The sequence below is a fragment of the Astatotilapia calliptera genome, chromosome 1 (genome assembly GCF_964374335.1).
Source record: "Astatotilapia calliptera chromosome 1, fAstCal68.1, whole genome shotgun sequence".
In the NCBI taxonomy this organism is placed as follows: domain Eukaryota; kingdom Metazoa; phylum Chordata; class Actinopteri; order Cichliformes; family Cichlidae; genus Astatotilapia; species Astatotilapia calliptera.
The window spans coordinates 40,916,135-40,930,818 of NC_137422.1; the positions used below are offsets into that span (position 1 = coordinate 40,916,135).

At 48.8% G+C, this 14,684-nt stretch overlaps 1 protein-coding gene across 6 annotated transcripts in view; it reads left to right on the forward strand.

The window, feature by feature from the left end:
• The window catches only part of znf536 (zinc finger protein 536), a 219,823-nt gene that overhangs the window by 18,540 nt on the left and 186,599 nt on the right, over window positions 1-14,684 (forward strand). The gene's annotated exons all lie outside the window — the stretch shown is intronic.

A 14,684-nucleotide genomic window follows, 5' to 3' on the forward strand; every position in this document is an offset into this window, starting at 1 on the left:
CAGGAATGTGGTGAAAAACTGGAACGCGTAGCCGTGAGATTCCTCTTTGTTTGCCGCGGCTCCCCGCTGAGCCCCCCACCCCCCGCCCCCGGCGTTATTAGGGTTTTACAGAGTTTGGCTCCACTTTGGTATTATTTCTTTCTCCCTCAAAGTTCGTTAGCATTTTGGATTTAAGAATGCGGCGCGCGACGCCGGGGCTGTTTTCCCGTTTGATGTGTCGAACGGCACTGTGTTTCCAGCCGTGTCATTTCCACAGACAACAGCTTAACACAAACCGGCACGCACGCATCAATCACAGGTCCTGAAGCAGAGAATTGTTCCTGCTTAGCATTCAGCCGCGCTCGGCTAAGACGGTGGTAAATACCTCCACGAGATGGAAGGTTAGACCCACTCCACACACCGGCTCTGACTGCGAGGCGCATGTCATGTCTGCTCTTTAGCTGCTGTGCGTCGTGGATGTGACCTCTGTAAACTTCCAGACCTCGGCTAATGAGCACGCCAAAGTAGCACAAGATGGAGGGAGAGAGAGAAGGAGGGAGTGAGGACTCCTGCACCTTTAATTATGATCAAGAGGTTTTCACCAAAGGACGGAGGCGTTCCAGTTCTGTTGCACTCGTAAATCTGGCCCCGGATGCCGTATATTGTGTCGAACGATTACTGTACACCATTATGGTGCATATTCGACTGCCTCTCCAGCACCTGATTTGCATAATTGGATCTTTAATGAAACTTGCCTTGTGGAACAAAAAATACAAAAAGAAAGATGAAAAAAAGTATGTGCGTGTGGGGTGGGGGGTACACACACAAACCAGCCCCCCCCAATGTTTGTGGTGAAATAAAGAGTTTTCAGGAGGTGATGAACAGGAGGAAGAGGCAGCGAGTGACCGTCTGCGTCCCGGGCGCTCGCACATCAGCGGCACGGCTACAAATCGGATGAGAAGTGGCTGTGAAAGCTGCACATTCCCAGCCAGGTCTCGCGGGTTAAGACTACAATAGCGGGATATTCTGTGGCCCGGGGGGGATTTCAGCTCCTCTGCTGTCGACACTCGTTGCACCAACTTGTTACTCAGGGAAGATGGCTCTTTTGTAGGAGAGCCGATTCCACGCTCGCCTGCTGGAATTCCTCTGTTGCAAATATTTTGACAAAGACTAATCAGCAGCCGTTGTTTTTTTATTCTCCTTTTTTGGGGGGGGGGGGGGCTGAGCTCCCTGCATCCTCCCGTCGGCCTTCTAGGCATGAAGGTTCAAATCCCACTGCTGCCTTTGCGACGGCGTGCGTCGCCCAAAACTGAGATTAAAAATAGAAATTCACTTTTTCACGAGTGTGTCATGAAAGAGAGGTGCTCTCTTATTTCTGCTCTGAGAGCGCCTCCACTCCAGAGTGGGACAGCTAATCGAGTGCTGGTGTCAAAAAACAGCCAAACGGCGGCGGTTTCTCCCTCGCTCTCCGTGTGAATGTGTTTCCACTCGACGTCTGTGGGAGTGGATCATGTGTCAGAGCAGTTTACAGGTGATTTGCAGGGCAGCGGCTCTACAGAGAGGTGCGTGGAAGGCGGGCAGGGTTCAAGTACCTCGGAGGCTCTGATCACGCCGAACGGAGCAATCCCAGCATCTGAGAGGACCCTTCAAACGCCTCCTTATCGCGCTCCTCGCCACAGCAGCCTCTATCATCTCTCTATCCAAATCATTTCCCCCCTCCGTCATCATCATCTTTTATTTCGCTGCTTCCCATCCCTCCTGTCTCGCTGCCACACCGGACGCCGGTGCAGTCCCCTCCTCATTAACAGATGTAGAAATCCTTTTTTTTACCCCGGCCTAATAACAAGATCAGAGTGGAAACTTCTTTACTTTCGGCCACAAATCGGAATGAAAAACGGCACACGTGATGACCTTTAATCACAATCAGATGTCTTTATTTTGTCCTGACAGGCTGGGTTTTGACCGAGCGCAGCTCGTGAGACTGCTCAAGTTAAATGTGCAGCAGTGGGAGCGAACAGACAGGAGGGATGATGATGTGCTTAACGGTATCTGTGGGCTTCCTCCTGAACACGCTGCTGCACAGATCCTGCGAGCCCGTGCTGATAAATTCAGTTTGATAAAAGGCAGCGAAATGCCGGCCTGTCTGCACACCTCTCTGTGAGCGCCGGTGCGTTCGTCACAGCCGGTGGAAGTCAAGCAAAGGGTTTTAATGTCACATCAGGCTAAATTAAAGACTCAATCGAAGGCCGTGAGAGCTGCAAGTTTTTATTTGCAGTGACAGTGGTGTGCTTCAGCCGTGGCTGCTGCTGGAGATTACCAGGCCCCAGTCGATGCAGGCAGTCGTTTTACATTTTCTATTTGTCTTTTGGGAGTTTTGTGATTATTTGCTGCTCGTTTTTAGCCTCGATGCTCATTTTGTATCTGATGACTTTGAGCAGGGGGAGGGTGTGTGTGTGTGTGTGTGTGTGTGTGTGTGCGTGCACGCTCATTTTGAGTCTGGCATTATTTTTCTAATTTGCTATTATTATTAGTATTAATCAAGAGAAATTAGATATGTGCTGCATTAATCATCAACCTTCCTAATATAGCAAACTGAGGGAGCATTTAAGAAAAGGCTGCATTTAAAGCACGCAGCCACCCCCCTCGAGAAGCCCTTTAATACCACATCGCTGTTCTCCATTTATGCAAAAGTAAATAAGTAAACCCAAAAGGCAAATGAGCATTCCAGCTTTAAACACACAGCCTTCTGTAAACGCCTGGCGCAGCCGCGACCGCGTCTCCGAGCAAAGCTGCCGAGAGGCGAAGGATCCCCACTGAGCTTTTTTTAATTTGAAGCTAAATACAAATGCTACCTGTTCTGCTTGTGTTTGAGGACAGGTTAGTCAGAAACAACTTCTTTCTAATTTTATGGGACATCTTTACTGTAAGCCTCGCTTAAATAGAAAACATTAGAACAGCTTCCAGACTGTGCAGGGCAATTAGGGAGGGGGTGAGGTGGGGGGTTCATCTTCTATTCATTTGATTTGTTCAGAGAGATTCCCCCAAAAATCTCTAAATAATAATCTGAGATGTTTCCACACAGTGAAGCAGGACCAGACAGGGCCGCGTCCACGAGCTTTTACTGTGGTGCCCCCACCCCACCCCAGGCTTTGGGGAAGTCAGAAGCGTCTTACAAACAAACCCCCAACCACACATTCACAGGTTGAATGATAGCAGACCTTTGCACACTGTTACACTCTTTAACACAGTAATGTTGTTTTTATGAGCTGCAGTGGTGCTGCAGAAAAGCTGAATGAATGCTCGCATTTTTAAGGAAGGCGCTGATATTTGAACACTGTCAGTGAAATTATCTATTTCTTATTTACTCCCACTGTAAGGTGAACACCATTTATTCTGGAAGCTTTTATTCTGAAAACAACAACAACAACCCAATTTCTGAAGCATCCTGTTATTGGTTTTTAATTGATTTCAAATGTGACACACTGCAGTATCTATCAGGATTTGACTTCAAACTTGAAGCTGAACTTTGTTTGTGTGAAACATTTAAGTTTCCTGCAGTGAGGTGACACACAGGTGTACCTGTCCTACTGACACTTCCTGTTTCAGTCCCAAAGCAGCCAATCAGCTGCGGATGGTAAACGTGATTTTAATGAAGTTCATACAGAATATTTGATCCTTTCTTTTCCCTTTTTTCCGTCTGTGCACACAAACAATTCCACCTGCTGTTTTATTTAATTAGGTACAGCAAACGTTACCTGTGTGTGTGTGTGTGTGTGTGTGTGTGTGTGTGTGTGTGTGTGTGTGTGTGTGTGTGTGTGTGTGTGCGCACACGTGGGGAGCTGTCAGTCTTTCATGAACTACTTTAAAAAGTGTTGTTCAAGGTGGGAACTAAATAGTGTTTATCTAGCACGTATCAGTGTTATTACTGGGGTCGGCTCTGTGATGTGCACGATTCCCCCGGCGACTCGCTCCTCGCTTTAAAATCTCTTTTTAAGTTGGGAGACGTTCCCGCCTCCACGCTAACACACACCCGAACAGGTCTCCCGCATTTTCTGACAGTTTCTCTCAAATCAGCGTTTTAATCTTCATCTTTGTAGTGGCCCACCCCGGCTCCCTTTCTTCCTCCTCCTCCTCAGCTTCCTTTTTCTCTTTGTCTTTTTCTTATTGTTATTATTTTTTGCGCCCCGATTGTGTTTTTTGCGTTCCTCTCTTGTTGTGTCGTTAACAGGGAGAGTCGAGTGGAAGCGCTTCGAGTCAGGCTCGTTTGTCAGAAGCGAGCAGGGAGTCGGAGTAAACACGCAGAGCGTATGCATGCGTGGTGTGGCTGATGGGCTCAGAGGGTGAGAGACAGACTGTACCCTGCATGCCCGCACGTCAGCGGCTTCATGTGAGATCCACTGAAGCCAAACTGCGATTGGTCGGCCAGGCGGCTGGTTAAGATTCAGATATCGGGCGAGCGTGTCTTTTGTCCCGCCCCTCCCTGAACCTGGTTCTGCAGGAGGGTTCTTCCTGTTAAAAGGGAGTTTTTCCTTCCCGCTGTCGCCAAGTGCTGCTCGTAGGATGTGATCTGATGGAATATAAATAACATTGAACTGAGCATCAGGATGAGTTCGAATGAGACATTGGTGGTTGCCAGCGAAGAAATGGATGTGCATGTTCCCCTCGCTGAGCGCCGCTTTTTCAGACTCCCCTTTCACACTGAAGCTCGTGGAGGACATCTTAAAGAGGCTCCATCATTTAAACACTCACTTCCTCCCTCCTCCCATCCAACTCGATGCTTCCACGCTCAAGGAAGTGCTTTGGCACAGAGGGAGAAATAAAGTCCACCTCAGATCTGCAGAGCAAACCTCTCCTGGTTGGCGATCGGCCCCCGAGGGCTCGTAGGCTGAGGCTACATCCCCATGAGAGGAGGAGGAAGGCTGAGAGCGAGGAAGGAGTGTGAACAAGAGTCGGCCTGACCTCGGGTCAGTGTGGGTGGGGTGGGGGGTGATGTTCACTGATATGAGCGAACGTGGTCACCTCCCTGCATCATGGAAGCTTCTTTACAAAATAAAAACTTTGCTTCATGAAAAAATGTTGTGACTGACGCGATCATGCTTTTTTAATAACAACTGGAAATCAGGCCATGAGTCTGAACTCTACAGAAGTTCACAGCGGTCATGTAGGAGCCGTGATGCTGATATGTTGTGTGTAAATCTGAGGTGTCGTCAGTTTCTGGCGGTGATCGTAGCTCCAGATTTACAGGCTGTGTGGCGTCGGAGCGAGGAGGGTCTGAGGAGGAAGCGGAAGACGTCTGAATTTATTTAAAAATTCTGTCCAGGATCGAAATGATGAAGCACAAAAAACGTGACGCGCTTCCTTTTTTCTGTGAATTTTGGAGGGCGGAGCTCTCCGTGAAGAGTCAGGGTGCAGGCGTCGCTCCCACTTAGCAGCCCTGACAGGTGATGTGAGCCCTCAGGTGTTTCAGCACGGCTTGCTGGCTGTACTGTACATACCTGTGTGCGTGTGTCAGGGACTGTTGGGAGGGGTGAGGTGTGTGTTTGGGGGGGGGTTGAATCAGCCATTACCAGCGTTCATGTGGAGCCCCGGCAGAGGTCAGTCTCCTCCTCGACACCCCTTTTTCATCCAATTTCTGAGGCTGCGGGCGGCCGCTCGCCGTGCTTTTGTTGCCGGAGGTAATCTGTGAAGTGATCTTAATTATGGAGGTTCGGCCTGTCCCCCCACTCCCACCACCTCTTCCTCCTCTCGCTGTCTCCTTCTTTTTCTCTCTTCCTCTCTGTACACGCTTTTAATCAAACAGCGTAGTTAGCTCGTAATGAGGGCGAAGGGAGCACGTGCGCTCCTGCTTACACATGCTGCGAGGCTTCGAGGAGAACGAGGAGGATGAGGAGGGTGAGGAAGGATGGGGAGGGGCGAGTTTCACTCACAGGTTTGCCTGGAAGATTTTTGCAAACATCTCTAACTGAATGTGAACTGGTCTGAAGTCAGTGTGATAAATAAACCAGCTAACGTGTGTGAGAGAGAGATGCACTTTTGCCTGACTGCTGCGTGCTGATTGGTCTGATTTATTTTCCTGCTGAATTTGTATAATTTATTTTAACGTGTTGTGTTTTGTCACAAACGCCACAAACTCTTTTCAGCTTCTGTAAAAGTAAAGTTCGGACTGTGTGTGTGTGTGTGTGTGTGTTGAGCCCTCGGGGCTGAAGTGGGAGGGTGAGGGGTGAAGTCGGGGCAGTGGGGGGTCAGTGGGGATCCGTTACATGTTAAACGGTCGAGGCATTGATGAGATGATCCGGCGAGGATTAGACCGACAATCCTGATGGACGCTGAAAAGGTGACCACATGAGGAGGGGCGTGTGTGTGTGTGTGTGCATGAGATCACGTGCACCCCTCACACAGGGTCCTGGGAGCCATTTCCAGGTCAGAGTGAGGTCAAAGGGCGGCTGAATGACAGTCAGATCAGACGTTGTCGAGTGTGATGATGTCACTTCTTCCTCATGGTTTTTTACTGCTTTGCAAACATTAATGAGGTTTTTTACCTTTCCTGTGACGTCGCCCGTCGTGCGATCGGCAGCTCGTCTCCTCTGAGCTTCGGTGGTTTTTTTCTCGTGTTCAGACTGAAGCAGATCGCCGACCTCGCACGTCGACCTGTTCCGTACGCGGAGTGTCGAGCTCTGCAGATCCGGCGGACTGAACGTCTGAAGCATCGACGTTTCTGGAAAATCAATTCCATTTGGACGAATAATTTTTTTCCTGGATTTTCCCAACGAATCATGAGAAATGTAATGATTTGTATTCATCTTCATTTACTCTCTGTTTAAGTCAGTGCAGGGTCAAAGGTCGCGTCTTTACCGAGCAGTGTTAATAAATGTTTTGCTGACAGTGGGTGACCGAAGGAGGATGCAGGCCGAGCTCGCTGTGCGCTCGGACCCGGAGCTTCATACGTCCAGCTGTCATTCCGCAGCTTTGCGTGTGGTGATGTCACAGCGAGCAGACAAATACCCCGCCCTGCAGGTCAGGGCAGCCATGTTCAGATCAAAGTCTGTATATAAAAGATGGTGGTAGCCAACGTGATGATTTTGGATCCTCTATGTTGGTTCTTTGGAGTGACACAGAGGCATCAGAGTGTGTGTTTGTGTGTGTCTGTGTGTGTGTTACAGTGAGGCTGCTAATTCCTTCAGGGTCAGGAGGCGGGGCTAGGGTTAAACGCTGCGGTGGGGAGGTCAGCGGTGATTAGCTGCCATCTGAACTAACGGCCGGATGCTGAAGAAGAAGGAGTGGGAGGGGCCAGCAGTGTGCTCGCCCCCCCCCTCCCCCCCCCCCGTCCTTATATTATTAAAGGTTGCCTCCATGCTTAAGTAAGGCGAGGCAGATGGGCCTTTTCATAAATCATGCTTATAAGATGATTACAGGCGTCGCCGCCCAGCATTCTCTCCCCTTCGCCCTCACTACAGTAGCGCTCAGAGTTTTCCTCAAGGCCGGCTAATCTCGGCGTGTTTTTAAACCCACAGAGTCGAAGCTGAAGTCTGATTATTTTACTGACCCGGGGAGAGAAAGGAGACACCGAGAGCAACAAAGAAGGGGAGAAAAATGCAAAAGATAAGAGCGAGTGCCGCCTCCTCTCCCACTTGTTCTGCTCCCGAGCTCAGAAAGTTGCTCAGGAACAGGATGTTCGATATATAGCACTGTGTGTGTGTGTGTGCTGTTCCTTGATGTATGCGCCGTGTCAGGCAGTCATTGTCTCCTGGGTAAAGAATGATAGTTCAAATACCTAGCATCTCTCCCCTGGTGCTCCAAACGCTCGCCTTTGAAGTTTTTATAATCCATCTGTCATCTGCGAGCAGGGAGGGCACATGTTCTGTACCACTCAATTACCAAATTCTCTTTTTGCCAACTACAATGAAACAGGAAGCAAATAATATGGGCGACCCTGAAAAAAAGCGAGAGGGGGGAGGAGGGGGGGGGTGAATGGAGAGAGAGAGAAAGAGGGAGGAATTGCTTGAAAATCCTGCGTTCCTGACTTTCTCACGCACTTGATTGTGTCCCCTCGCTGCCTCTCATAACAGGAGAACAAAGCCTGTTTGTTGTGGGTGGAATGCCTAAAATGCTTCCTACTGTTACAATTATGAAGAATTTGATTGAATGTGTATTGTTTCAAGGGCTTGGTGATTTTGATCATTTTTTTAAGTGCCTTAGATTGTTACTCGGCTTCCCCACCCCCCCATGAGAAATAATAAGCAGTCACCTAATCAGATTCCATTTGATATAAACATTTCATTTGTTATAAGGCCGGTCAATGTCGCGCGTGTTTTCCGCGATGCATTATTCATCGCGCACGCTCCGAGATGCGTTCTGAATGGCTTTTCTGTCAGCAGCTGGATGGAGTATCTAATGAAGTTTGCCGCACTTCTTGGTGTTAAAATCGTCTTTAATTGGTGAGCGCTTTGTTGTGCGTCGCTTTAAAGCCGTGCTGAGGAAAACTTCAGATGACTGCGTGGAAAATAACAACAGCGGCGGCTGCAAATTATGGCTCGGAAACATATTTCATTTACATACGCCGCAGGCCGCTTTTAAGGCGTCTACCTTTTAATTCTTTTTCATATTTAACACTCGATACAAAACAATAAGAAAGCCTCAGATCTGCGTGTCTGGTTCCTCGTTTACATCCGAGCCCCCCACCCCGTCCCTCGGCGTCCTCACCGGGAGGAAGATGAAAAGATTGTTTTGAGAAGCTCCAAAGGAAATTTGACGTTCTTTGGTTGCTTCTGAAACTTCCAATATTCTGCCGTAATTGTTTCGTGCACGTTATATATCTTCGTTTGGGGTGGGGGGGCTGGGGGGAGATGAGGAACGCGTCGGCCTCTTTCTTCCCAAATAAAAGGCAGCAGAACCCATCTGGTTGGGTGATCCACTGCTGGCCCTCTCGCGCTCATCGCTGAAATAATACTCCCTCTAATGACTCCCGCATATTCTGAAATCTCCCTTTTGAAATTGGTCTTGGCAGATTATTTGCAGGTACTTGAGTTGCATCTGTTTGCAATTTTGCAAATGTGGAAGACTTTAATGCCGGGCAGGGCGGCGAGCAGAGAAGAGGCTATTTTAATCCCTGGGATAACACCGGCTGTCGGCGTGAGGGGGCCCAGGCGAATGTCGGGACAGTACCTGCACGTATACGTGGGGTCAGCGCACGTGCACGGCGCTGACCCCACCCCCCCGATCCCATCCATCCATCTGTACCGTGTGGACGCTGGGGGTGAAAGCAGGAGGCCATCACGTACCCTCAGAAACAAAGGGCTCCTGTCCCTGCAGCCAGCAGCAGATTCAGTAACAGGTTCGGTTTCCAGAAGACGGAAATTTATGTAAATGTTATGATGCGCTGTGACAGCGGGTTGTCGCCACGGCTCACCCGGGTCGCCCAGTTAGAGTGAAAGAAGCAGTCCAGTCCGTTAGGCAGGAGGCTCTGGGTTCAGACCTTCCTGGGTTTCCTTGGTTTTCAAAATAAAAGAATAAAAGAACCCCTGTTTGAAGCTGAAAAGTCACTCGTGGTCTTTTATTTGGATCACGTTTAATTTTCAGCCTTTGTCTGACCACGAGCTCGTGGCGGACACTCGGCATCAACGAGCGAAGAGCAAGAAGCGCTGCGGGTTTCGAGCTCGTCCAGGTGCCGGGGCTGGCACCGTGGATACGCAGGCGTACCTGCACAGAGTCGCCCGGACGCGAGCTGCGTCGGCGTGCCCCGATGAGCCGCGCGCTGCATTCAGTCACTTACGACACGAATAACTGAGCGGAGGCCGTCGGTTATTTATGTTGTCCAGATAAAGTGCAGTGATTAGCGAGGCTAAACCAAAGCTGAAATGATTGTGACTTCAGTCCCTATTATTTCTACCATGTGGCGAGCAGCTGACCAGCTTAAGCCTCCCCCTCGCGCCCCCGCCCCCTCCCTCTTTTAAAGCTGTAATAAGGTGCCCTATTGTCCGATGGCAGGGAGAAGCGGGGCCGCGGCCGAGCCCACCCAGCTGACTGTAATTTCATAGGTGGTTACAATTACATTAATTACATATTTCATCAACAGTGTTTATCCAGCCGCGCGGTGAATGAAGAGGCCAAACTTTTAACTTTTGTTTTTGCATTTCTTGTTTCCCCCTTTTCTCCTTCCTCCTCCTCTTCCTCCTCCATTTTTTTTTTGTGGTTGTTTTATTAGGAGCGAGGGGAGGGGAGGTGCCAGAGGAGGAATTATGCTGAAAGTGTATGCCTTGCAACTTTTCCCCTCCCTGTTGGAAATGTTTATTTGAACAGTAAGCTCATGATTTGAATATTTGTAATCCATGCTTAAATTTACAGGCCAGATGAACTTTTTGGCACAGAATGGCAACCATAAGTAGGATTTTGAGAAAAGCTTTACAAAATTTTAAGCCATGTGCAAGGCTTATATAATTTAGAAGGGGGGGAAATATGCACAAATAAAACAGGCTCTGTCTTATTTACTTTACACTCGCAGAAAAAAATGCATCATATGGCCTCTGACGTACGGACGTATATGTGCGGATGCACGCGGAGTTGTGTCTTTGCAGGAGACTCAGCTGCTTGTGAGTCTGTGCGGGAATAACGTCCACCCCGGTGTCGGCGGGTGCCACCCATCGTGGAGGGGGAGGGGGGAGAGCGGGGTCAGCGAGGCAGGCGGGAGGAAAAGGAAGACTTTCTTAAATGATGCTAATCAGTCCGGAGGGGCCTGGCCCTCTCTGCCTCATCAGGCTGCTGTAATTCAGATGTGCCGAGAACCTGGAATTAAACGTGTCACTGTGAGGCGCACGTGTGTGTGCGTGCATGTGTGTGTGTGTGTGTGTGTGTGTGTGTGTGTGAGGGGTGTTTAGGGGTTAAGTAGAACCAAATTAGTCGATGGGAGCACTAACAGCAGCGGGAGCTTTCTGTGTGGCTACTTCTTGGTGAATGTCAAGATGATTTAGCTGCTCTTCTGCTCGCCGTCTGTCTCTGAGCGCCGCTCCTCCAATCACGGCTCCGGGCTGTCTGTTTGTGGCCCTCCATGCAACAAATGAATATTAAATCTACGCTGGGCATTTTCGCACAATGGCAGGAGGTTACGCTTTGAAATATGAGAACGGTTAGAGCCAGAAATCCTGCGAGGTAACATCACTAAAGTCTCACAGGAAGTTTAACATCTATAAAGTGGGGGGGGGCTCCTGACCGCTGGAGCCAGCATATGCGCTGTAATATATTTTAATCACTGTGGAGGACGCATAAATTAGGCTTCCTTTATTCGATAAAAGCTGTAAATAAAAGCCTGTTTGCTGATAAAATTAAAACTCTGAAGGAAAATGAGAATATTTGCACAATAATGAAATGAGGAGTGGAGGGGTCACAGGAAAACACTCGTGCTTTACTTTCTTTGCTGCTTCCTGTGAAAAGTCTAAAACATCACGTTGATGTGTGAACAGATTCTGGTCTGAACATATTTGTTTAGGCTTTCTGTGCTCTTCATACTGATCTTCTTTCTGTGTGTGGCTGAATGTGGCGATCTTTCATTTGTGCTCTAGAACATTTCATGCTTCGTGTCATTCGGCGTCATCACCGGCTGTACCTAATGTTCAGGTTTTATTCATGTGGACCTGCTAAGCTGTCGCTGGGCTCCTGTTTCTGGTAGAGCCGGTGCTGCGTGCAGGTGAGGTGGCGGCGCTGCGGCTGTGCCGACACGCACGCACAAAATGCTGCGTGTGTTTGTAGTGCTTACAGTGCTTATCGACATTATTCATGCTCGTTTTTACAGCACGGGAAATTTCACGGAAAAATCACAGCTTCTTTATGTTCAAATGAAAAATAAATACATAATTAAAAATAATGCCAATTTATATTATTTATGTAAAGAGCAGTAAATAAATAAAAGGTTCCTAGTGATCAGTGTCTGCTGAGAGCGTCTCAGTGAGGCGAGTGTGAAGAAGGAAAACGTAGCGGTCGCTGTGAATCAGAGCCGGTTTGAGAGTAAAATGAGAGAGGTTAGTGTTGATGAGTGTTTCCTGTGAGCTCACAGTGAAGAGTGTGTGTGTGTGTGTGTGTGTGTGTGTGTGTGTGTGTGTGTGTGTGTGTGTGTGTGTGTGTGTGTGTGTGTGCGCGCGCGGGGACACCAGTTGGGCTAACAGCTGAATCATGGCTCAGCCGCTGCCCCTCGTAGTCCTTGGCAGTTAGCGGTGTGAAAAAGCCTTCTCTTTGAGGGCATTATATAGATTAATGTGCTGCGCCTCGGGCACACACACACACACTCACACACACACACCTCGCCAGGGAGGGATACTGACTCAGTGTGTGTGTGCAGCATTGGATTGTTGAGTTTACTGAGTGTGTGTGTGTGTGTGTGTGTGTGTAAGCTGAGAGAGAGAGAAGCTCGCCTGGTTGATTTTTGAATTATTTTTTTTATAAATCACTTATATATTAAAATTTGTTTTTAAGGTGGAGATGTTGTTTAGTGAGTTATTCTTAAGGTGGAAATGCAGTTTAGCGGTTTGTCTTTAAGGTGGAAATTCCTTTCCATGGACGACACAAAGATATCGTTCCTGCTTTTCTACGCTGAACTTTTTCACCTCATGTGAGGCTTTAAGTTTATGCAGGGTGTTGGTGGGGGGGTCGTGTAGGGACGGCTTTCTCTGAAGGTATTTTTATGTGGATTAGGGGGTGTTTATGAGGACTGGCTGACCACAAAAGGGGGAGGGGGGTGTTTCTCCTCACTCTCTCTGTTTTACCCCCCCCCCCCTGTTTTCCCCTTTCTAGCCGAATTAGCTGTGAGTTTAGCGGAGTGCGATCAGGGTGTAGCTGAGCTGATTCACACACACACACGGCCGCTGGAAGCAAACGCAGATGGAAAAGTACAACAGTGTTCCAGCTGAAGTTACAGCTTGTCGGGGTAAACAGGACACTTCAACTTTTAAAGGCCTTGCTTGCCCCCCTTTTCTCATCTCGCTGGAAACTGCGCGGTGAAATTTATCGTATCAGGATTTAACGCGTTCCAGCCCAGATCAGTCAATCTGTGGGTGTTTCTATGACACCCAACCGTGCGTGCGCCACGTACATACGTGTGCACGTGGAGCCGGAGCGTGTGCCGGTATCTGCAGCCGGTGGTCTAAATAACCTACTTTTGTCTGACAGCGGCGCGGAGACACGGAGGTGCACATATGCAGAAAGCTATTTGGAAAGGCCTCCTCGTAGCTGTCAGCTTTTATTATGCGCTGAGGTGTCATGTTTGTTAGGAAGCTGAGTGCAGATGGCAGAGTGGAAGAAATGGATCACTAATTTTAACAATGATTAATGAACAGAGATGGAAAATGAATTACATCGGACTATTGGAGGCAAGGAATATTTTCTCTGAAAATGTTAACTTCGGCTGCCAGGCAGCCGGCCGTGCTGTGGGTGTTATTGAGGAGGGGGAGTGTGTGTGTGTGTGTGTGTGTGTGTGTGTGCGTGCGTGTGTGCGCTCTAAGGTGCAATTTTTCCCCTGCATCTTTTGTAGAATCAACACTTCACTGCTCTTGCCTATTACTTTAGTGCTCGCCTGCTTAAACACTGCCAGCTTCACACACGCTGTTGTTCCCCCTGTGTGTACTGCTCTAGCAGTTAAGGTACACACTCTTTAATAAGGTAAACACAGGAAAGGTTAGACTGTCTTAAAATGTTCCCTATTTTCATTACTCTGCAGTGCGCTTTATATCAAATCAGAGATGTTGCAGATTCAATCAAGTGTTAGCAGCTCGTGCCGAGGCGTCTGCCTTTAACCGCTCTCTGAGCGCAGCGTGTCTGCAGGTCTGCAGGCGGAGGCGTGGCCGGGGGTGTTCGGACTCCCTTTTTGTCCCTACGGGTGCAGTGTGTGCCTGTGCACCCCAAGGGTGCACCTGTGTGCCCTGAAGGCTCACGCATGCTCCGTTTCTTCTGCACTCGGGACACAGTCAGATATTCCGATGAGGAGCTTCGATGTGTTGTGACACGGTGGTGCAGAGGTTAGCAGCACAGTTCTGGGTTTGAACCTTGATGTGTTCTCGCTGTGGCCCGTGAATATCTCCATTTCTGCAGGCTTGCATTAGAGCGAGCCTTTTTATTTTTATTTTGTGAATGTTTTTGTAGCAAAATGTAAAAACGTTCAAACTGTCACGTATTTGTGTGGTGCAGAATAAAACCAAGGCCCGACCTGCTTTAGTCTTAACACCACACATATCAACTCAGGCCCATCAAACCTGCTGCAGAGGACGAGTCAGCTTTCAGATGCGATGGCAGCCAGACCGCAGACCTGCCATCCTCCATTGTTTGTGATCTGAGGGGAAACCTTGGAGTTTCTGCCACTTTTTCCCCTCGCATCAGACCCACCCCCTCACCCCGTCGCCCCCCTCCCAGACGCGTCTCTGCCGATGTTCGTCTGGTGGGCGGCTGGTGGAACACGGTTTAATAGGTAGATGTGAACTATTTTGAATTTAATTAATCTCCTGATGAGAAAAAAGAGAAAACAGCAACTTCCAGCAACACAGTGTGTGTGTGTGTGTGTGTGTGTGTGTGTGTGTGTGTGTGTGTGTGTGTGTGTGTGTGTGTGCACGTTTGAGGAGACAGAGGGAGAGATCTCAGGTTACGGCAGCATATGCTAAGCACTCGGAAAACATACACAATGCCTTTGGTGAACAAGGTAGTCGGTATGCCCCTGGGAGCCAATTTGGATT